The sequence below is a fragment of the Phoxinus phoxinus genome (genome assembly GCF_949152265.1).
Source record: "Phoxinus phoxinus genome assembly, chromosome: 5".
Taxonomy (NCBI): Eukaryota; Metazoa; Chordata; class Actinopteri; order Cypriniformes; family Leuciscidae; genus Phoxinus; species Phoxinus phoxinus.
This window is the reverse complement of record NC_136880.1, coordinates 10,744,019-10,769,194: the sequence shown is the minus strand read 5'-3', so window position 1 is coordinate 10,769,194 and position 25,176 is coordinate 10,744,019. Positions and strand designations below refer to the sequence as shown.

The window sequence follows — 25,176 nt, the reverse complement described above, 5'->3', positions numbered from 1 at the left end:
TATCCCAGACACTTGGTCTGACTGACGAAATGTCTACTGCAAACTGTGGTGGTCCTCTTAATTACCAAGTTATCACGTTTCACATTACGTATCCATATTTTTCTTATGCTTTCTTCCTTTGGAAAGTGGTGGAAACTCACGGTGGAGTTGAACATCCCTAACATCACGCATTTAGGCACACAGCAGAAATCACTGTTGGGATTATCCCATTTCTGGTACTTTACTGGCTTTGACATATTCTTCTTGTCAGTAACATTGATATTTTAAAATAAAATAAACAGTAAAAAAAGGGTATCTAGGTTAGCTAACATTAGACCAAGTCAATTTCTGTCGCAGACTCGCAGTACCAAAACAGAAGCAAAGCGGAAGTCAGGAGACCTGTTTTACGTTTTGGTCACGTGACGCTCGGCGTAAAGCCTATTGCGCCCCTGCTGCCAGAAAATTACCGTTTTTTTTTTTACAGTGTACATACTTATAACTTCAGATATCGTGTCAAAATACATTCACACTGTTACAATTACATACTGTTATAACTTCAGATACTTGTCCGTGATCTATCAAAATTCTATCCAGTTATTTAAAACCAATTTACTTAAGCTCAAAGTCTTACTGACTTCACATCAATTCTGTCATGTGTCTTATCACGTGCCATTAAACCTCAGTTTTTATTAAAGTTTTTATTTTTGAACTGCTCGTCTCTAAAAAATCCATAATTCCATACTCAATTTTATTTACACAGAAAGATCATCACATGATGAAGATGATGCTTGATAATGTTTGAAGAACCGGTTGATTCAGGGCTTACAGGATCTTCTCATGTACAACCGTCCAAACCATCACTTTTCTGACGAGTGGAATGTCACTCTACAGAGAAAGAGAGACAAATGAATCAAGAGCATAATAAAAGAAATTGAGAACTAATAGTGTGACCAGGAATACTGTTGATTGATCATGTACCTGTCTGGAAGTGAGTGGCTTTCCTTGAGAGATATCTCGCATGCATTAATTCAACTTCAGCATGCATTTAAGCCCGGGCTGCCCAGTTATTGGCTGGAATTAATCAGTGTTGCCAGATTGGGCATCTTTTGACTTCGTCGGCTGGGGAAAATAAGCTTGTTTTGCAATATATTCGGTTCCTAAAATATTTGGTTCCAATGGGTGAAGCTATCATGAATATTCACTAGACCATAGCGTGGGCGGGGCGACAAATACAAGCGAGTGGAACAGAAATTATTAGCGTGAGCGCCTTGTTTTGTTTTATGGATTATGTCACAGGTCGGGTGGGCCAAGCTAGACTGCACCCACCCCTGAACCAGGACCACCTCGAGGAACGTGTCAGAGGGAAGAGTCAGAGAATAAAATTAGCAAGGTTTATTTTGAAGTAAAAGCAAATTGGAAACCCTAATCTAAAATCTTCTCCCTTGTTGCCCTCAGGGATCGGGGGTGGACGGTGCAGCGACTGGGGACTCTCCCGCCCTCTTCCCCAGTACAGACCCTGCAGCAGATGACCAGCGCACAGGTGGGGGCGGTGGGCAAACGAACGGTCCGGTAAGTCTCCTCTGGTAAGTAGGTAATTCCAACCTTCCTTCCTTCTTTCACAGGTGGGGGTGCGGTCAACGAACAAGCAGTCCGGTAAGTCTTCTCTGGTAAGTAGATAATTCTAACCTTCCTTCACAGGTGGGGGCGTCGTCAACGAACAAACAGTCCGGTAAGTCTCCTCTGGTAAGCAGATAATTCCAACCTTCCTTCACAGGTGGGGGCGTGCGGTCAACGAACAAGCAGTCCGGTAAGTCTTCTCGTAAGCAGATAATTCCAACCTTCCTTCACAGGTGGGGGCGTAGTCGACGAACGAACAGTCCGGTAAGTCTCCTCTGGTAAGTAGATAATTTCAACCTTCCCTCTTTCACAGGTATGGGCGTTGGGGCAGAGGGATATCAGTCAAATACGTGTCCGGAGGGGACCCGGTCTTACGGGGGGTGGCTAGGGGAGTCTTCTGCGGACGTTGCTCTAGAGCGAGGGGGTTTCAAAGTGGTCACGGACCCAACGCCGACAGCTAAACGGGGCTTCTTCTGACACAGACAGGGTGGGTATACCAGACAGAGTGTGCCAACCTCGCGTTCGTGACAGAAGGACAGCCGCTTCTCCCAGCACAGGTGACTATTCGGATGCAGCAGGCTCGAAGGCGACAGGGCTGCACGAGGCTTCTACTGGGACAGACAGAATAGGTACTTCAGGCAAAGCATACAGTACACACGCGTTGGAAGGAACGAACACTGCTCACAACACAGATGAGTTGCAGGGGTACAGCAGACTCAAAGCCAACGGGCTGGACGGGGCTTCTTCCGACACAGACAGAATGGGTGTTCCAGACAGAGTGCGTCAACCTTACGTCCGTGACAGAGGGACAGTCACTTCTCCCAGTATGGGTGGGCTACGAGGATACAGCAGACTCGAAGTCGACAGGCTGCACGGGGCTTCTACTGAGACAGACAGAATAGGTGCTTCAGACAAAGTACACAGTTCACAGGCGTTGGAAGGAACGGACACTTCTCATAATGCAGATGGGCTGCGGGGATACCGCAGACTCAAGTCAAACAGGCTAAACAGGTCTTTTTCTGACTCAAAGTGAATATTTCAGACAAGGCGGGCCAACCTCACATTCAGGGCAGGGGGACAGTCACTTCTCCCAGTAACGCTGGGCTACGAGGATACAGCAGACTCCAAGTTGACAGGCTGCACGAGCTTTTACTGAGACAGGCAGTGAACATTACAACAGGGCATCTCCTCTCCTATCAGCGCACACAGAGGGGTTAATTCAAATCCAAGATAATTCTTCAACATCCAACAGTTAGAATAGATTAATGTCACCGAACTCTCACTTTTGACAGTAGACCAGCATAACACAGGGAGAGTGCACGGCAAAAAGGGAATGCATCTTCCACACACACAGCAATTCCACTTAAAGCATATAAGGTGGGGGAAACGTCAATCTTAGGCACTGTAAACTCACTTCACAAGGTGCAATTTAAAGCCAGCACTCACCCTTGGGTCTCTGTGCGAGGGGACCGTGATCATCAATACTGCAGATAATATTTGGGAGGTTTTTCTTCACATACACGGGCAGAGTTCACATCACCATTTCTCAATGGAGGGAGAGATAAGAGTTCGGTAATGAATCAATACAATCCACTCAGTGACATTTATGATCGTGATCCAACACTCCAAGCTAGTGATGTTACGGATGACACTGAAGCTTCGATGTGCGTATCGCGTATGCGACGCAATTTCTAGTGAAGCCCCGTATCGGGGTGTGTATTGGTTTCCCAGAGTCACGTGATCGATGACAAATGAAGCCTCACTTTCTGTCCAATCACGTGCGTGTTTCGCTTTGGGTTTCAGAAGGCTCGAACCCGTTGTTGGCTCAGTCTGGTTCATTGGTTTGTGAGGAGAGTGCTGCACTTTGAAAGTTAATCAATACATTACATTTAAATAACCAAAACTATTTATTATTTTTTTGTAGTTGTTGTGTCTTTTTGTTTTTGTAAAATCTTTGCACTTTTGGTGTTTTCTTTTAGGTAATTTGGTGATGGTATTTGGGGTTAGGGTGGGCTTAGGGGAGGGTGTTGGTGTTTGGTGAAGGATTTGTATTTAGAGCAATGGCAACAGACAAAGAGAAGGAAGAATTCCCCTATCTGGGAATATTTTGAGTTTATAGCTTCTAATGTATTTATGCATTTCTAAAAAGGAATAATAACAAATAAATATATATTTATTTATTTATTTATTTATTTATTATTATTTTATTTTTTATTATTGTATTTTATAATTGTTGACCGTTGATGTGTCTTATATTCAGTCAATGTACATGTACAGTCACTCCCAATCAATTTTTTTTCTCCTCACACTTCTGAGGTGGAAACCTTTGGCTTCTGTTGGACAGTGTGTAGACCAGCACAAACAAAGCTCAAATGCCACTTTTGATGCGATCGTAGAAGTGGATAAATACCTCTCTCGGAGCTTTGAATCTTTTCCCGGAACAGTCAGGGGAAAGCCTCATTGCTTCATGAGGCTTCATTTACCCATCCCTACTCCAAGCCACATCCAATTCAGTGTCAAATGCATGCAATTACAAGACTCAGTTCTCAGTTACTTAGCTCCTCTCCAGTGCAAACGGGATATTTCACTCTTCCTCTGTTGTCCTCAAGTCCCTCATTAAGCCAGTACTCCCCTGTTCATTCACCAGTATTCCAATAACTGCAACCGCCCAATAAAACGACTCCTCACGGGGGAGAAAGAACACCCTTACTGACTCTGTTTCGTGCTTTTTATCCTCTCAAATGCTGACGGGCAGTGCTTAATTTGTAAAGTGGGAGGTCCCGGAGCGCAGAGGGGGGGGTGGATCCGGCGACTCAAAACGGGGGTTGGAGGTAATGGAACAAAAAAAATTACACTGCCTATGCAGCTTCTAAAAAAAAAAAAAAAAAAACGCTGTGTGTACATCAGGGCAATGTTTATTTTAAATTTCATAACATGCACTGCATGGGTGCGAAATGTAACAAGAAAAAAATACACTGCAACAATCGTTTTCACAAGCAGCAATCAGACTACTAAATTAACCACACAAAAAAAACACTGGATGAGACGAACACTCCATCATGTGGCCACATAAACAGCATCAGGCTACTTGTGGGACTTAAATATACACAAATTAAACCATATATAATAGGCTATATATTTCAATAATGACCAGTCAATAATCAACACAAACACAGCATGGAATAATTATGATTTCTTCCTACCGTCATTAGTCTATTTGTCCAAAACTGCCCAAACAGCATCGATAGACCCCCCGGCCTCCATTCCCCTGTTTCTTTTTCTAGATCTCGTGTCCAGTGCAGTTTTATGTCCTTTTGCAATCCATGACCTCACGTATGGAAAGGGGTTGAACCGGGTGAGCGGCGGGCCGACAAGGCAAAGGAAGAGTAGGGAGGAGATGGTAGAGGGGAGAAGAGATGCCCTGTTTGCTGTACAAATTAAATTCATCTGGGAAAAGCCCCTCTCACACTCAGCACTTGAGATGGGGACAGTGTTGACCGCAGTCAAGAGGTAATTCAGTTCATCTGGGATGAATGTCCCATTATTGTCACGGTATTCCCTGAATGCCCTGATGACATTCCGCGGGCTATCAATGCAAAACAGCTGGCAGAGCGTCTCAACTTCACACTCCCCGAACAGCGCGTTATCATCCTGAGGCCAATATTGTGGATAAAGCACTTTTAAATCCTCAATTAGCTTGTTGTATCCTGTTTGGTCTTTCCCCTGTGATAACATGCGTTTCTCCAGATTTCTTGCCATGCTCCCAAAAAACATCCTCTGGTTCAGGGTTTTGTCAGTGAGCCGCCCAGCATGCAGCGGTACACCCTGAAAGGAGTTTTCCTCGACCCCGCGCTGGCTCAATAGGCTGTATCGACCGGGCCGCTCAGACATAGCCTCGAACACCCTGATCTGTCGGCAAATGGCTTTATGCGCCATTATGATATTGCATTGTTGTTTTTGGAGCTCGAGAGACAGCTCTGACAGTTCTTGCAGTGCGTCATACATGAGTCCTAAATTATAAACAAAGGCATGGGATGAAAGACGCTTTGCCATGCCATTGTAGCTTTCCCGAGTTGCGCTCTCGCGAGCAGAATCCTCCGCTGCGTGCGTAAAATGTCTGTGGAGGGCAGGATAACTTCTCCACACAGCTTCGACTGTTCTGAGACTAGATGCCACCCATCTGTTGTCTAACACCCGACCAATTTTACACAATTGAATGTTCAAACCGTCAGCACACTCTTTGAGCTCCACTCGGTTTTTGTTTGATGTGCTGTACAGTGCGTAAAGTTTATCCATGAGGATTTTGAAATGATTTATAGCCCCCATTTCTTTCATCACGTCACCAACTGCAAGCTCAAGTCGATGCGCAGAGCAGTGCCACACCAAGATGTTTGGGAAGCGGGTTTTAAGTCGAGTTGCCACCCCACTTTTGCGTCCGAGCATCACTGACGCACCATCACATGTGAGACCGACGAGTGTTTTTGAGAGGAATGACTCGTCTAAGTTTGCGTGATCTAAGGCATCCAACAGTTTGCGGACAATGCCTTCTGCGCCAAAATCATCTAACTCCACAAGATCAAAGAATATGTTCTCGGGCGATTCCATCTCTGGCAACTGCATTCGTAAATACACGATTAATCCGCTCTTTTTATTTAAGCCTGTGGCCTCATACAACATGAGCCCGATTTTTGGAGCACAAGTGACAATCCTCTCAAGCAGTTTTCTTTTCATGTCAGTTGCAATATGTTGTTGTATATGAGAACATATGCCACGTTAGAGTGGAGAATCCTCCCCATATCCACACCATTAATTTCCTGACAGTCTATTTCATGTTCAAAGCCGTGAGCTGGCCTGTGACGCTTGGCCTCCTTGTAAGCGGTGCGAAAAATTCTGGCAGTTGTTTGCACCTGGTCGCTTTGGATATTGATTACTGCGTTTACCAATATATTTTCATTTGCTGTGTCACAAATATTTGATGCCATTACATGTGCTTTAGTACTCCCATGCTCAAAAACCTTTTTCCGTAAGGCTCTTTGCTTTTTTCTTAAATCGGGCGCAGATGATGTCACTGAGCCCGAGATCCATTCTTTTGCCAGTTTCATACCTGCAGTTTTATCCGGACCGAGTGATCCCACTTTTTTACAAATGGCACAGCCCAGTCCAGTTTTGTCCATTATAAGCCAGGGATAACTTTTTTTTTTCTCTGTAAACTGAGCATCTGTCCAGATTTGCCCAGTTTGAGTGTCCCCGACAAATGTACCTGCTTCGTTGCCATCACAGTCTCTCGCAGATTCAAAGTGCCCATCACCCGCCTCGTCGTCATCTTCATCCCCGCTAACAACAGGTGCAAATTTAGCAACATTAATGGTAGGCGTACTACTGCTGTGTCCACCATGGTCTCCACAATCTTGATCGGCGGACACGATTTTTGCATGTTTGGGATCTGACTGGCCAGCAATTTTGAAAAAGTTAAGCAAACTTTGTTGTCTTTTTGACATTATTCCCCTGAGTGAAACGACGCTAACAGCAATCTCAACCACACAACAAGCGCGCGTAGCATTTGTCACTTGAAGTGCCTCCCCTCCCCCCGTCCGTCTTACCCAGAAAATTCACCTCAAAACGCATCGAAAATGCAAACACAAGATTTTTGCGGAGCTTCAATTGGAAATAAAGACTTAACAAGACAGATAACAACATTGAACACTTCACAAACAGTCATTTATTTATTTTTTAATTTAGGCGATTCATTTTCCATAGTGACACTGACACAGGAGGTGCCGGATCCAATAAAAAAGGTTCCGGATCCAACGTCATAGGTGCCGGAACATGTTCCGGCTCAAATTAAGCCCTGCTGACGGGGCTCCTTCCAAACTCTCAGAGTAAATTCCCCACACCTGTCGCCAATCTGTCATTTGGGGTTGTCATGGCAACAGACGCATCCACAGACCTGGGGATGGAGTTTCACCCAAAAGTGTCCCACCGGAAACACTACTTCGGCGGAATTAAGTTCCATATGCTTTGTCACCTCGTGACAATTATTTATTTCAAACAGGTAATAAAGTTGAACGAAGTTAAGCTTAAACTACGTTTATATTTTATAAATAATTCATCGTTTTGTAGCATGTGTTTCAGTACTCTGAGTTTACCTGAACTATTACAGATCAGGGGCCTCATTTATAAAACTGTGCATAGGATCCTTACTAAAACAGGGTTTATACAGAGATACTTAAATTGAATTTACTACCTTTTTACCACCTATTTTACTACCATCACAATATTTGTACTACCAACACGGCTTCAAACTTCAACTGTAGCAGTGTTAAGTGTTAAGTAAAGTGACAAGTAAAGACATGAAATATCTTTCCAAAATGAATTAATAACATATTTAATCACAATTTAATGAGGCAATTATAACTTAATTTCAACACTGGGAGGGAGTACAAACAAATAACTGCTACAAAACCATGGCAACACAAACCAACAAAAACATCCTCACATAGCCAATTACAAAAATGGGAAGAGTGTATAATGTAGAAGAGCCACACTGTTTGGATGTATACTTAATTTAGGGCACATTGGGAGGATACTTATAAGATCACTAGCAGCTAACGTTAACGTGGTTCAACCCACAGGAGCAAAATTAAGACCTGCTCCAAATAGTAGCAGCCTGGCAAACAAAAAAAGGACAAATGACATTGAAGGTGAATTCAAGGAAAGAGTTTTCCTGAAGTCTGATAAGATTCACTATATGAACTCGCACTTCTCTCCCCCTGCTTTCTCACCGCTGTCTCCTGTGCACGCTCCCCAGCTACCCCGCAGCAGCGTCTGTCATCACCATGGTTATGGCTTCAGCCTAGACCACAGCAGAAACTCCGCTGGGAAATGTAGCTTCTGTGAATGCTACCATGTTACTTAATCAGTAAAATAGTTTCACTTTCTGAAAAGCTATTGATGTAGAAAATAGCGACGCTACTGAGAAATGTAGGTAAACTAGTAACGGCGCTGTTTTGAATGCCGTTTTGAAGTCTTTAAACCGAGCGTCCTCCAGCCAGAGGTCCGAAAACTTGCACTTGCCCATATTTACTTGGTAAACTCGCGCGGAGCAGAGGTTTACCGCAAAGCTAAGGTACCAGCTTGAATCGCCCAACGTACACATCGCGTGACGTCATTCCGTTCACTCACGTCCGACCTTTCTTTTCTCTGTCTTTGGGTCCGACTCAAAATAAAAATAAATTGGAAGTTTAGTAAGGAAATAGGCCTGCACACGTAAGTTACTCTAATTGAAAACCATATAGAAGGGGCTTCGAAAATTTACTACCTCGTCAGATGACGTTTACTACTTTTTACTACTTTTTACTGGCCTTAATTTGGCATAATTTAATTTACTACCTTTTACTACCTTTTACAACCCCACGGAAACCCTGTAAAAGTGTATGTGCGCCCGAAAGAGTTTACCTGAACTATTACAGACCTGATCCTGTAGGAAGCGTTGGAAGACCTACAATAAAGGCATATTTCTCTAAATTTTCCCAATTAGTTGTTGCTGACATTCTATGAAATAGCACTGTTCGTTTCTCATTCTCATTTACAAATATATGCTTGTGTCTTTATTTTGTCTCCCAAAGTTGTCTGCATATTATTAAAATAGCCTTTAAATTATAGGCTGATTGTTTAAGACAACATAAGAACTTGGAGTTGCATGCTGCATGCTTTGGATGGTGCTTTATACTGACTCAACTGAAAATCTTTTTGATACAAAACCTTTACTTTATCAAAGGTTGTCATAAATGTTAAGCTTCAGATGCATTAACAGTTGTTTTCTCTAGAAATGCTTTAGAACGTTGGTCAAATTAATTGATAATAATAACCATTAATCATAAAAATTAGGCCTACATCTTATCAGTTTAGTAATGTTATCATTCTTATGTAATCTTTTTGTAAACAAGTGAACACAAAAACACACCGGTGTAGAAGGCATGGGTATACCAAAAAATTAAGGAAAGGTATATTTATAAATACATATTTGAATAATATAGTAAATATTTTATTGGTCTGTATTAATTTTGTCCTTGATCCCATGTTTTTCTCTTGTCTAACATTCTTGTTTTTACAGATGTATATGAGTAAAATATGTAATTTTAAGACACTGTATCTTACTATAAAAGTAATTTTGAGTTAATGAATGAATGCTTTAAATTTAATGCTATATATATTATATTCTTTAAATAAGAATACTTTTTAATTATATGTCCATGACCCACCACACCTGAGAAACTTCTTTTCTGACCTCTATTTCTGTGAAATTTACTATTGTACACAGCTTTGGCCAATACATAATTGGTTCAGTACATATAGTTTGTGAAGCATTCAACATTAGCTATGATGTTTTAAAATAATGTTTTAAAATAATAACGAGTCTCAACCACAATTCATATAAATAAACCTACCCATCTTTGTTGAATTTGTCATTTTGGCTGTCAATACACTGTAGATTAGGAAATGTTTAAAACCTTGTATGAATTGAAAAAAATCTGGAAAGGTTCCTCATGGTGTTTCTAAAAAAAATGAAAGATATGTTCTTCTTTGAAGGGCACAGAACTTCACAATGAGAGGTGAGTTAAGTAACACGTAGTGATTTCTCTGTCTCTTCATGATCAAAACATACTACTTTTAGATGAGGTCTTATACTATATTATACAGTGAGGTTTTTATGTGCCCTAGATGCAAACACCCTTCATTTTGTAGTCCCATGCATGATATCAGTGAAAGAAAATGTTAAATTTGGCAGTGGCAAAAAAAATTTCATTAATCAATTTGCTAGAGTTTTGTCTCTTGTTTTATTACAATTAAGTGCACTTACCTTTGGAATGGTACATTCAAAACTACAAATTGCACAGACTGAGTATAACATTACTTTAGTTGGACCTTGCTATGTATACATCAATACAATTTAAATAATTAACACTCAATATATTGGTGTCAAGCTTATACAACATACACAACACAGTCACACAGACTTAAGAAACATTCACAGAGGACAACTGTAAGATGACTACATATTCTGTATGCATAGAGCAGATAAAGCTAAAAGCTGGATGGCCTGGGGAAGAAAGGACTTCCTCAGTCTGTCTGTTGAGCATGCTAGTGACAAGAGTCTGCCACTAAACTTGCTCTTCCGTGTAGTGAGTGGGGGTCATTGGGGGGGTCGGTAGTCCTCCTCTATATCAGTGTCACCAAAGAAATGTCTGTTTAAATAAAAAAAAAAGATATTTATCTACATGCAAATCAACATTTAAAGGAGAATGGTTGAACAGGGCATTGATCTCTGTTCTGTTTTATGTGACTGAGAGAATGGTCCAGGCTCAATGTCCGCCCTTACAGATTCATAGACCTAAATGCACGTTCACGCTGAGTTCACGAGAGTTTAGGGTGTCTTGCTGTCTCGGTTGCACACTTCACCCTGTCCCAATCATGCACACAGCAAGGTGAGCACTCACAGCCAGCATTTGTATGTTCTTTGTATGTCCAGCATTTGTATGTTCTTGTATGCAGATAAACTAACAAATATAAGGTTAAACTGTTTTGTGATTTTGTCTTTTTTTATATAAAAGTATATGGTTTTAGTTTTTGTATGTGTAACATGAAGGAAAAACACTGACTTCGCTGTTGTTCTCCTTCTCCCAGGCCGTTCCTGTTCATCCTCAGTTTGGAGGTCCGAGGTGCTACATGTCAGAGCCTTCTTCAGGATTTGACGTGCCTCCATGTAAGTATCTGAAAGGTAAACATGGAGCTTGACATGAGTCTTAAAGGAACATGCCACCATTTTATGAAAGGAATTATTCACGGTCTCCCCTACAGTTAGATAAGTGCGCAAAAACATTTTTCTCTCTGTGCATGCATTGTCTTAGTCCGGCAGCGCCTCCGCTAGCTTAGCATGCACAGTGACAAAAAAGTTTTTGCTCACTTATCTTACTCAAGGGGAGACCGTGAATAACCCAATTTCATAAAACGGTGGCCTATTCTTTTAAATAATGGTGGTAGTGGATTTGTAGGTGTAGGATTTGTAAAAACCACTTTGCCAAGAAACTTGGCAGATTTGGCATACCAGATGATTTGATGATTCTGACATCATGTGTCTGCCAGTCATCCTGTGGATCCTCTCCATGTTTTACTGCCCTATTTATTCTTTTATCACTGTTATAAGTTGGTCACGATGCACAACCATCCTTGTACCAGCTTTGGGGCACCACTGCTATGGTTTTATTGGTGACATATTCAACTACATGGAACATCCTTAATGGAGAAGACAAGAAAAGAAACAAGTGTGAACGCACAGTTATTGTGAGTCAGAGTAAGAAGATCTAGTGGAAAAAGCTTTGACATTTTGTTTTTATTGAATTTGATAATATAGGTGCTCATGTGAAGTGTCAACTTGCACAACACTGATACTGACAGTTGACACCTGACTCCTTTGTTTTGGGTTTATTGTATGATGTTGATACAGCTGGAGGGGGCATGTGAGACACTGAGACAGAGGATGGCTGGGCAGCCATAGGGTTCCTTTGTTGTTATGTTTATCAGCAACCTCTGTCTTCAGAGATGAGTAGATCCCCTGGCTGGTGAGGGGTTAAGGGGGCCATGGGGTTCCTCTGTTCCTTTTGTCTGAGTGGGTGGTTAGAGATAGCCAGTGTTGGGCAGTAGCGTCGCTACAAGTAGTGACGCTACTAGTTTAACTACATTTCTCAGTGGCGTGGTGGTAGCATCGCTGTTTTCTGAATCAAATAGCTTTTCAGTAGCGAAGCTCTTTCTTTGATCAAGTAATGCGGTAGCGTCCACACTACACACAAGCTACATTTCCCCAAGCATTTCTAAAGTTCAAGCTCAAACGGAAATACAACTGCTAAGTATCATTGATCCCGAATCAGTAAGTGACGATGACTTCTTCATGTTTTTTTACGGTGGTTGGCAACCATAGGACCATATTTCATTCCCACGATGCGGAAAACACGGAAAGAATCACGGAATCCAGAATGAACGCGCGGTTTCATTTACCACACACTCAAACACTCACTGAGGCATGCATGACGCTCGCAATGTTTTCAGCCTATATGAGGACATTAATGCATGAACTTTATCTACACAGCCGCTCTGAGGGTGTACTCACACTAGGCACGGTTGCCATGAACCGGGCCCGAGTACGATTGTCCCCCCTCCCCACTCCCCCTCTGGCCTGCACTCACATAGGGTTTCAGCATTCGTGCCGGAGCACGCTTACGTTTCGGGATAAACAGGAAGAGCGGCGCTCTCTGAACACAACGGAGTCCAAATTAATTTCAGAATAAATCTCTCGATTTTTACAAATAGGCCCTATCTTAACTAAATTATAAATATTGTGTAGCTATTTAAATGTTTTTCATTTAAAAATCAATTGAAGTGTTCAATCCAGTTGTTTCAGCTGGTTTTGTAGAGTTTTAAATGTTTGAGCAGTGTGTAGCCCACTATGATAGCGAACAATCTGCCATTATAGCTTACATGAACTTTTGATGCCAACTAAACATACAGAGCACTTTAATTTGTGATTTATTGTTAGGTGAATTTAACATGGCATTTTTTTTCTTTGAAGCAACAAAGGCTAAATAATTTGTTACTTAAAAATCTCTCGTTCTCTCTCAGGGAACCAGGGTTACATACGTAACCTGAGACGTTCCCTTTCAAGGGAACTCGAGCTGCGTCGAGACGCGGTGGGAACCCTATACCCACGACGCCATATGAAAAATGCCTGTTCTGTGTGAAGTCAATGCGCACACTAAGAAGAAGCACCCTAGACCCTGAAGTGGAGCCAAGATCCAAGTCATAAAATCTAACAAATGTATGCGGTGAGGAACAGCCTGCCATATTACAGATGTCGTGGAGAGAAACTCCTGAAACTAAAGCCTTAGAGGCAGCCATACTCCTAGTAGAGTGGGCCCGGACAGCCAAAGGTGAAGGCTGTCCGGCCGCTACATAAGCAAATGAGATAGCCTCAACTACTCACTTGCTCAATATCTGTTAAGCTTTTCCTGATTAAGGTGGAGGACAGAAGGCCTGCAGCACAAATGACCCGCTAATTTAGTAGGGACCTAGGAATACATCCCGGCCTGGGGTGAAGAAAGACTAACACCATACCAGGTGCAAATCCAAGTGCACCACGGAGAAAACAAAATAAGGATCTCTCCTCAGATATAACCCAGCAAAGAAACATTTATTGCAGAAATCAAGTACTGTACCATAGGGCAGATAGCAAGATTCAGAAGGCATTCTCCGCACCAGGCAGAGAACAGTTTACATTTCAATGCATATTCAGTCTTCTCGTGGAGGGAGCTCTAGACTGGAGTATGGTCTCCACGAGCTCAGTCGAGAGACCTGAATCTATGAGCTGGGCCCCCTCAGAGGCCAAGCCCACAGTGTCAATAACTCCAGATGAGGGTAACTCCTGGGAGCAAAGATATCGGGAAATGCGTACAGGTCTAGCCCCGACCACACCTAATACATCGCATCCAGTCCAAGCGGAGCTGGTTGCGTCAGGAATAACCACAAGGGCAAAGTTTTAACCGAAGTTCTCCCAAAGAAGCTCCACCACCTCGGGGTGAAGTCTCCACCCCCCGGGCCTCAGCTACTGCCTCAACAGGATATCTGCTCTGATATACCAGACCATCAGTGTGCTGTCCTGACAGGAAGTATAGAGATTCTCGGAATACAGCCATCACTTCTAGCCAATTATGTGCCAAAAGGAGATGGTCCTGCCAAAGACCCTTCGCCGAGTGACCACTCATGATCACCCCCCACTTGTGAGGGAAGGATCCGTCGATAGCATAAGCGTCGTCAAGAAGCCCCCAACACTGGGCCTGGGCGAGGAACCAAGGTTGACCGAGGCACGTAGGCATAGCTGCGTGACCTTGATCATGCGAAAACGGATTTCCCCTCGGAGAAACCCCTTGGTCCTGAGCCAACACTGCAGGGGTCTCATGTACATAAGGCCAAAAGTAATTACGTTGGACGCAGCTGCCATGAGACCCAACAGTCTGAAACTGTTCCACAGTGAGTGACAGGCCTAGTTTTACCCCATTTACAGCAAATCGTTTTTATAATACACCTAGAAAAGTGGTCCTCTGAGCTGGGAGGAGCACACTCTTCTTGGCGTTGAGTCGCAACCCCAACATCTTTAAATAGGACAGAACGACATCTCGATGCCGAACTGCCATCTGCTCAGATTGAGCTAGGATCTCGTCGATGGTATAACACACGAATGCCCTTGAATCTCAGAGGAGCTAGAGCTGCATCCACGCATATTTTAAAGGTGCGGAGTGATAAACCTAGGCCGAATAGAAGAACCCGATACTGGTATGTTTCGCCCTGAAAGCAAACCTCACGAACCTCCTGTGATGAGGATGGATACATAAGCGTCCTTCAAGTCTAATGTGACAGACCAGTCCTCGGGCTGAATCTGTGACACAATCATATTAGCGTAAGCATACTATGAACATGAGATTCTGAAACCTGCTGTTTAATTGACACAAGTCTAGAATAGAACGCAACCCCTCATCCTCTTTCGGAACAATGAAGTAGCGGCTGTAAAACCCTGACTGTCTGCTGGGAGGAGGAACCCCTTCTATAGCTCCTTTTTGTAGAAGTGTCAGTACTTCCTGCTCCATAACCAGAGCCTGCTCGAGGTCCACCACTATGGGGAGGACCCCTAGAAATCTGGGCGGACGAGAACCGAACTGAATTCTGAAACCCTTTTCTATAGTGTGCAGGACCCACTGAGAAATATAAGGCAGTAGTTTCCACGCTGCCAGAAATTCTACTAAGGGCACCAGTCTCTCGAGACTGGCCTCTGGATTTGTTTGAACAGTCACTTCAGTGCCCTGAAGCGGCGAACCGGCAGGGAACAACCGAACTGACCATTCTACGACCCTCCTCGGAGGATCGTATGGGGACGCTGACACCTCTGTGCCCTGAACAGGGATCCGGCAGGGAACAACCGAACTGGCAGCGCTGCGACGGCCAGGGTATATTCTGGCAAACCGTTTGCCAATCACGTCTAGCAATCGGCAAAGCAAAATGTGGTACACCCCATTTACCGACACGCGATGAATAACTCGCAAAGCACAATGTTTTTTTCTGTTTCCCCAGCACGGTATCATAGTACGGCATAAAGCAAGAGGGTTAAGAAGTAAGAGGCGGGGCACCAGTTAAAAACATTTCAAAGTAAAAGTTTGCAAACGGGCTAATATAGACCAGTTTTAGTCAAATAATGATTGTTTATTGCTGAATTGTTAGAACGCAATTATATCTGCAACATTAGAATATAGCTATTAATCAAATAAAGATTCCAACGATATAAGATAGTGGCATGACAACCCCATTCTTATAACTTAAAGTCCCTGTAAAGGCATTTCTAAAAAAAAATTCTAAACACATTATAAATGTTAGAAATGTCTGGCTAAAACATATTACAAAGACTGTGAACTGCGAAGTACTGAATTGTGGAGTTAGACCGTTAAACAGTTTTTCACCATTGCTATTTTCCGGATTTTTTGGTCGGGGCTAAAATGGGGGCTCGATGACGCACTGGAGCCCCTGAGCTCCTAGACACGCCCCTACTTGATGACGCACTGGAGCCCCTGAGGCTGGCCGCTCCCTAACAATAAATAGAGCACATTCGCATATGTTTGCCGCTCAATCGAAAGTTACTGTCAGTAGGCTACTAATTACTACAGCCTACAGTTTGCTAGTTAGCTATGCCTTCGTCACGGAAATGCGTACTACCTGGATGCGATCATGTACGAAACAGATCGGTGTCCTTATTTACATTTCCTAAAAACGATCATATCAAGAAGAGGTGGATTAATTTTGTGAAGAGCCATCTTGATGGAGAGCTGAGGATCACCACCAAAACCCGCCTCTGTTGTGATCATTTTACACGGGATAGTTTTATAAACTTTCGTCGGAGACAACTGGGATGCTCTGATAATCCGCTGTTACTGGTGAATGTGTATCCTCCCGTCATGCCGACACCTGGTGTCATCCTCGGCAGTGCTTGCCCACCAATGAGGGTAAGCTGCATTTTGTGCTTATGTTATAATTATAAACCTAATAAGCTGATAGGAGCATCCATTCCGGCTGTAGCGGTGACAGTTGAGTGTGGCGACGGCAGCTTTCCCGCTAGTGTGCGTGGTTTCAGCGCAGCCAGCGGACACGCCCCCAGCGTTTGAGAGCAGAGACCACTGCTCATTTTTTCAAGATTTTGATAGCTTATTTTATGTACTTGCCAGCTTTTTTATCATTCAAATTTGGCTGGGTGGCTAATAACACATTTTTCTGTGATATGACAAACTCAGAACACATACTTAATTTTGGCTTTACAGGGACTTTAATAAAATATCGAATTTCTTATATTGTAAGTGGCCACTGCAGCGTAATGCAATTGTAGCCTAATAAGCGTATACATTTACTTATGCCAACGTATTGTATCGTATTGTGTGTGTGTGTGTGTGTCTGTGTGTGTGCTTCTGTAGAAGGCTTCTGTATCAAGTGTTTGAGAGACATGAGCTCTCAGTTGAGGAAAAGGCCAGGATACAGGTACTTCAGCAAGAGCAGGCAGTGGCATCCCGAACAGTTACACAGGTTAACCAAGATCGAAAGGCACGAATCTCTGTGCTCATTACAGAGTTTCAAAGAATGAAGGTCATGATCGACTTATTCAGAGGTATTTTATGACTAGGTAAACTCATTGCAACTGAGAGTAAAAGTAAAATTTTTAAAGTGCCAATTGTTAAAAGGGCATGATACTGCAGGGCCGTGTGCACACAAATTGAGGCTGAGGCACCATCTTTCATTTCTACAGTATATTATACACTACATGAGCAAGACAATTTGATTACCGTATACGACACATGCTTTGAAGTGAAAGCACTGCTGCAGGAATTTAACTGTAAATGAGTCGTTATATTTAGTAGCTAGTATAAAAAGTGAAAAAAATTGTTATTTGGTGTGTTCATTTATTCTAATATACATTAATGCTTTCTAATGTAGTATAATTTATTTTATTAAAAAAATAATTATAATATTTTTATTCAAAAATATCCTAAATGATAAAATATATAGTTGTAATTTAAATTCTATTATATTTTACACCTGCAGATATGATAAATGCAATAACCATTTATTTTGCACAAACAAGTCAGTTCTCAAATGTGCGTAAGTGTGCTCTTGAGTGTTCGTAGATTCTGTTCTTACCAAAGAACAAGAATAAATTGGTGAATACCATAATCTTCGTAAAAACTAGTACTGCATAAGTGGGTTTTAAAAACAAATTTCTTCATAAGAACGGCTGGTGAATGAGGCCCATTGTCCTTACTCTTTTAGATGAAAGTGATCTGCTTCCACCTAGTGGTTCATTTTGTGCGGTCAGGATAAATTTGTCAGTACATTCTCTATTTACAAGCAAAGTTAGTATATTTGGACAAGTTTCGCCCGATCATTCCCCAGCTTGCCCCATTAAAAAAACAACTTAAAACGTCTAAAGACGTCTTTGGCAGTGAATGGTTGTATTTTAATAAACATCTTTTGACAGCCAATGAGTTACAGGACTAGAAATGTATGGGAATATATCAAAAAAATATCTCTTCTGTTGAGCAGTATGACTAGTATTTTTAATAAAACCACCCTATTAATATTTAGCTTGAGCAAAATTCAGTTGTATTATTATTTAGTTGTATTTTAAATGCATAATCACACTTGTATTTAGACACTGGTTGTGAGTTTTAATTACTCATATTAAATTATATTGTCTTTTATATTTGCAGGGGTCCTTCCAACATTTCAGAGATTTGCCAAAAAGCTTCAACATGAAAAGCCGATGGTGCATTTGGTGCATGTGGAAATGGTGGCCCTTGTAAGAGAGCTCCTGGGAAAATTTATGAGACCAAAGACTATCCCACTGAGTCATAAGGAGATTCTCAAGGTTGATGTACGGAGAAGGGATTTGCAATTGCCAAACAAGAGGCTCTCTGTGGGACAGTTTTGCTACATTGCAATGAACAAAGCCCGTGTGGAGGGAAAGGTATGGGTTGATCATATCTATGACTCTCTCAGAGAAGGGTATATGAGGTCAGCAGAGTTTCTGCTAAAAAACCTTCCCCTGGATAACATCATATTATCATCACTCTCTGCTCTTACTCCATCTCTAATGCAATCTGATGGAGTCATTGGAGCTTTGACCACACTAGGAGAAGCCTTGCCAAATGTTGTCCCTCCAGAAGAGATTGGTCAGCTGGTAGAAGAAGGCCGGGCCTACCAGCTGGATGGGGACATGCTTCTTCGTCTACAGAGCTACACTGAAGGCGACTGTCGAGTCGATGTAGACTGGTGGAGCCATGTTGCTTCCTTGAAAAATGCAGAGAGGGATGTGATGTATCCGACCCTGTGCAAGCTAGTTAAAGGACAAGTTCGGTATTTTACACTTAAAGCCCTGTTTACAGATCGTATCTGATGAAATAGAACGGTTAAGATTAAAATTTGGACACATGCTGCTGTCGCGAGAATTTTAGGTTTATTTAGCTTTTGTGGACCTATTTTGCCAAACGTGTCACACCCGTGATTCTTCCGTTGAGAGCTTGAATAATAGACACTCCAGCGGCGGAGTAATACCGCACCTCACACAGCACATTCAATACAAGTCATGGAGTTGGACAAAAACTACGATAAAACCTGTTGGAATGCATCTTTTTCAGCGATTTTTTTTGGAACCGTATCAGTGAACACCCCTGACCACTCGGTGAGTTTCACGTCTTTGTAAACGAAAATTTAATGTGTTTTAGGAAGGAATCTTCCAGTGCACATATACAACCATTGTGGGGGTGAGGGGGGAAAGCGATATAAACCTAAAATTCTCGCGACAGCAGCATCTGTCCAAAGTTTAATCTTAACCGTTCTATTTCATCAGATACGATCTGTAAACAGGGCTTTAAGTGTAAAATACCGAACTTGTCCTTTAAAGCTCTTCTGTCCATTTTCACAGGCCCCTTGGTGGAAGGATCATTTAATTTGATGGATGATATCCTTGAAGATGACAGGTGCTTCATGAATGTGGAAACCTATGAGAGCCTCGCAGTAATCAAGTCCACACTTAAAGCCAGGGACAGAACAGCCTCAACTATGACCATGGTTCTGGAACAATTAAGTTCCACGTACGAGGAAGTTCTCAGGAAAAAAAGCTTTTAAAATAGCAAACGATCCCTCTCATCCACTTAATAGGGAGTTTGAACTTCTTCCCTCTGCCAGACGTTACAAAGTACCTAGGGCAAATCGTTATATTTTTTTAAATTATTTTATTCCTAATGCAATTCGGACGCTGAACAACACGTCCCGTTGATGTATTGTAACGTAATTGCTACTGCTGTACTGCATTTTGCCCTGAGGATGTCTGTGTGTTAGTCTTGTTGTTTTTGTTTTTGTTGGTTTGATTGTTGTTTTTATGAGACCGAAGGCAAATTTCCACATTGTGGACAATAAAATGAAAATGAAATGAAATAAAATAAATATTAATTAGTAAACTAATTAACATGGTTAGAGTAATTTGTTTTACATACATAGTTTCTCATTTTAAACCCATCCGAATGTGCCAAGTCTGTTATTTCTTGCACAATCTCTATACAAATTATTTTACAATTTAGATACTTTTCGGCAAACTCATCACTGTCAGTTGATAGGAATTGTAACTCAAATGTTGTTGAAAACAATGTCTAAATGTGGTTTGAGATTCTTCTGTTGATTGTCTTTCATTTGTTAAAGGTAAGCTTCTCGACATGAGGGATCCGAGCTATCTGAACTAAGAGACAAGATTGAGGAGGTCCTTCTTGCGTCAGAAGGGTTACCAGCTGTGTCAGCCAAGCTCAGGGAGCTGTGCAAACACAGTGAGGGTCTAACAGAGCATCAAAGCGAAATTCTGAGGACCTCATTTAGGTGCAACGTATGCAGAGCCAAGTAATCACCCAGACATCACACATACATGTTTGTAGATTAAAAGAGCAACCATTCTTTGGTCCATGGGTAAGCACTTTCATATAATATTAACTATAAATGGTAAATGGACTGTATTTATATAGCGCTTTCAAAGACTAATGGCCACCAAAGCGTTTTACATTTTGCCTCACTTTCACCCACTCATTCATACACATAATATTGCTTATAATCTATATGGGCAGTATGTAAGGGACAGTGTTGTCATCTGGTCATTATTGCAAAATAAACCCCAAATGGATGATCAGGATCCCAACAAGTGATTTATAGTAGTACCGATGTCAGTTCCTGGATCATTAGTCTGACACTTAAAGGTGGTTTCCCAGAAAGGGCTTAGATTAAGCCAGGACTTTGCGTTTGTATTTTTAGGGCATTTAAAGAGGTTTTACAAACTTACCTTACAAAAAAACATAACAGGTTGTGTATATTGAGACAAAACAATGGCTCGAAGATATGTCAGTGCAAGCTGTTTTCAGTTTAGACAGTTCTGACATGCAGTCTGGGACTGCTTAAACCCTGTCCGGGAAACCGCCCCATAGTGTTGTATATTAAAAGATATCTGACTGCTGAATGTCACAAATAACCATCAGCATCAAATGTCACAAAGAGCTGTGTAATAATGTCCTGTAAGTTTTCTTTTATTGCAAATGGTATTTTTAAACTGATTCTTAATTATGTATGTATAATGTCTGTTACAGGAGTGATGGACAATCCTGTGCTGGCACGCTGCTGTCACAGTTTAATTGGCTGTCGACAATGTGTCGACGTTATACTGCAGGAGGGTCAAGGGTGTGTCAAATGTCGGTCTGCAATCACAGGAGAATCCCTGGTTGCTGTAGCTGGCCTTTCGGAAGTGCTGAATGTTATCAGGGCCTTAGAAGAGCAATTCAGTTCAGATTAAAATTCCTGCTGTGGTAGTTGTTTCAAATGTTCAGTTGCTGTTCAAATGTTTCATTATAACTCAGAATATAATTGTGGTCTCTTAATATTGTAGCGCATGTTTGAATGCCACCAGAAGCGTTATTTTTATTTCATTTTTTCAGTTAATATAACTAAAGTGTTACGGCACCGTGCCGGATCTCCGGTGTGCGGCCGTGAGGAATTTGTTTTTAATAAAACATTTGGGAGACTTGCATGTTGTTTAATATTTTCGAGTCAATTCATTTCACATACCAATCATATGAGAGGGACGCAGCTCAAACTAATACTTTACAAGCAGAGCAGGGGAGGTCCTGACAGGCACGTTAGCGTTGTCTGTTAAAGTGTGGAGCGCAATTTCATGAAGCTTGGGGAGGATGTCCCCACGGGCGTAATTTCCTATGGGGACCGACACTTGTGAAAATCTTCTGATAGGCAACTTCAGAATATTAAATGTAGAACATTCTGTGTAGCTTACTAAAAATGGAAACAATATAGAATAATAAAACATCTCATTCACCAGCTGCCAGCAGCCAAAGTCTCAGGTACCCACACCCATCATACCTGTCAACACTCCCGTTTTCACCGGGACTCTCCCGTATTTCACACCCATCTCCCGCCCCCCTCCCGTTTTGTCCTTTCTCCCGTGAAACTCCCGTAATTTGTATTCCCAAACGTCGTTATATGAATAATCACATCAATATATTATTCCAAGGTTTCCCAGTTGCCAGATCTTGTATGAAACTCATCCTACTCGCGCAATCAACACATCATACACATTTCAACCCATTTGTGAGCTCAACCTGGCAACCTACAACTCAGTAGCGCTGTTGACGTGCGCAGATCGACGTTGGAAATTGAATAAAGCGATCACTGGTAGAAACGGGAGGAGAAGACTCTGTGGTAAATATTTCACGTAATTAACGCAGCATCCATTTTTTCTGTCATCCTTTGGCTGGCGTTACATTATATGATGCACTTTTATTCTTGCAAATGCTTTTAAACCATTCACGCAAAGACAAATTGAGCGCCAGAATCGAGTTCTCTTTCGGCTTGAAGCTGACCGAACTAACACACGCAATTCTGCAAAAATGTCCGTTTTGTCGAGTATCCTCATAAGAGCAGACTGAGCACTCTTAAATTAGTTAAATAGTTTTAAATGAACATAAAGAAGAGTTGTGAGAGAATGAGGCGCGTGTGAGATCCGCGTCTGTCAGCAGCGGCTGCTCTTAAAGACACAGTAGCCAAAAAAGCTTTCTGTCAGTAAAGTTAATCAAAGAACAAAGGGAACAGAGAAAAACACTCACTGCTCTTGACAAAAGAACATTTGTAACTTTAATAAGGATTCATTTATGTATAATAATTTAACATTTATGCAGCACTTATGCAGTGCAAACTGTTTGATAACTTTATTAAATTTCTGTATATTTCCTACCTTTTAGACAAATATTTAAAATATACTGTCTTTGTTGTTTCTACATTAATTTGGAGATTAAATGCGAAATTATGACATTATAAAATATATAAAAAACATAAGGTTTTTATCGTGAGTAATCACAGAATTTTTTTTGTTTCTAACCAAGCACCCCATACCCAGTCACACAGTCTTGGTAATACCTGTAATGCTCATTGACAGTGTAGTTGAATAAATTTCTCAGGTCACAATAAAGTGAATTAAACTCTGTCTCTGCCCTAATTTTGTCCTCTTCAGACTGAAATGGGTCAATGCCAAATGCTGATGGAGTGGTCAAACTGTTTCCCATTTCCTGTCTGTAAAGCTCTGCAGCTTCTGAAGCCCTCGGCAGCAGCTGCTCTGAAATCCTTGACTTGCAGCCATCTCTGGCCAGCAGATTGGGAATGCCTTTGCCTATAAATGGAAACATTTGAATTGTAAGTAAAAAAATAAAAAAAATACTGTATTAAATACTGTAAGAACATCCTACCAGTCTTGCAGAGTTCAGGTCCTGCCTTGCTAACACCTACTGTAACTAATTGTCAAGTCATTCTGAAGACCTTCATTTGCTGGTTTGAGGTTAGATTAGGTTTGGAGCTAAACTGTAGGAACTAGCTCTCCAAAACATTGTGTATATATTGGCAGTTAGATTAAAACACAATTTTAGAAGTGATATCAAAGCAATATCTCACATACCTAGAATATTATGGCTATTCCATGCCTGAACAAATCTCTGTACCCCAATCTGGCTGATCTCACATGTGAGATTGGATACACAGTATCTGGTCAACCCATCCTCCATATCCAAAGCCTCCTGGTCAACCATCTGAATGAGTGCAGTCTTGATTGGAAAATTGACCCGCTTATTGACTTCAGGCCATATTCTCTCTACGGTGTGGTTCTGTCGAGTAAAAGAGCATTCCCACAATGTAAAGCACAACTCAAATGACAGTATTAAGTACAAAATACACTTTCATGTTAGTTCTACCAGAAAGACTCGGAGAATAGATACTCGATAAGTATGCATTTATTAACAGCCCAGCAAGCCACATGCAATAAGTCCTTTGGCGTAGGCCCCGTCCATAACTCGCAATCCGAGGGTACGGATTCAGCATTTCCCGTCTGAAGATGGCGGGGGCGCAGCCGACCCCCAATGCGGTATTGGAAGGGACCATCCTGGTGGTGGTGGGGAGGTTGAAGGGGAAATCCTATGGTGATAGGGAGGATGGACGGAGGAACCCATCTCGTTGATGGAGGGGAGAAATCATCTTGGTGGTGGTGGGGTGGATGGAGGTGAGTGAAGCGTCAGCATCTGCGAACTCAGACAAGTGTAAGTACGGGTCTTTTATACTTCTAGTATTAACCGTGATTGGATAGATGAGAAGATAATGAGTGACGCAACAATTGAGTCTTCCCAGCAGAACTTACGCTAAAGCTTTCATTTCTACCAGAAAGACTCGGAGAATAGATACTCGATAAGTATGCATTTATTAACAGCCCAGCAAGCCACATGCAATAAGTTCTTTGGCGTAGGCCCCGTCCGTAACTCGCAATCCGAGGGTACGGATTCAGCATTTCCCGCCTGAAGATGGTGGGGGCGCAGGAAAACGCATAAAAACCTTATTATTGGAAGAATAATTCCACTGGACGGGGCCCACCCCCAAAGAACGGTAAGGAAAGTATACCCACCAGCCGTGTGTCATGTAGATCCTAAAATAGATAGAAAATTAAGTTTAGTAAGCTGACAACAAATATGGAACATATCAATCCTCATAGTCGATAGCTTATAATAGAATTCCATTTATCTTCGGGGACAGCAGATCTATAAAAGAATGTGAAGTATGCATTTATATGTTTATAAGTATATATGTATGCCGCGCATGAACGAGGCCACTCTGAGCCACATAGAGACGAGGCCACGCTGAGCCACACAGAGACGAGGCCACGCTGAGCCACACAGAGACGAGGCCACGCTGAGCCACACAGAGACGAGGCCACGCTGAGCCACACAGAGACGAGGCCACGCTGAGCCACACAGAGACGAGGCCACGCTGAGCCACACGGAGACGAGGCCGCGCTGAGCCACACGGACACGAGGCCACGCTGAGCCACACAGAGACGAGGCCACGCTGAGCCGCATTGAGACG

At 42.1% G+C, this 25,176-nt stretch overlaps 2 long non-coding RNA genes across 2 annotated transcripts; both read right to left on the bottom strand.

Moving 5' to 3' along the window:
- Positions 1-10,768: 10,768 nt before the first annotated feature.
- LOC306999282 lies at positions 10,769-12,161 on the bottom strand. The gene is made up of 3 exons (XR_013797812.1): positions 11,702-12,161; positions 11,256-11,367; positions 10,769-10,841 (listed from the first exon to the last, which is right to left on the bottom strand). It is a non-coding gene; the product is annotated as an uncharacterized lncRNA (long non-coding RNA).
- A 10,852-nt stretch (positions 12,162-23,013) lies between these two features.
- LOC306998295 lies at positions 23,014-24,976 on the bottom strand. Its single transcript, XR_013797541.1, has 3 exons — positions 24,018-24,976; positions 23,726-23,930; positions 23,014-23,443 (listed from the first exon to the last, which is right to left on the bottom strand). It is a non-coding gene; the product is annotated as an uncharacterized lncRNA (long non-coding RNA).
- Between the last annotated feature and the right edge of the window lie 200 nt (positions 24,977-25,176).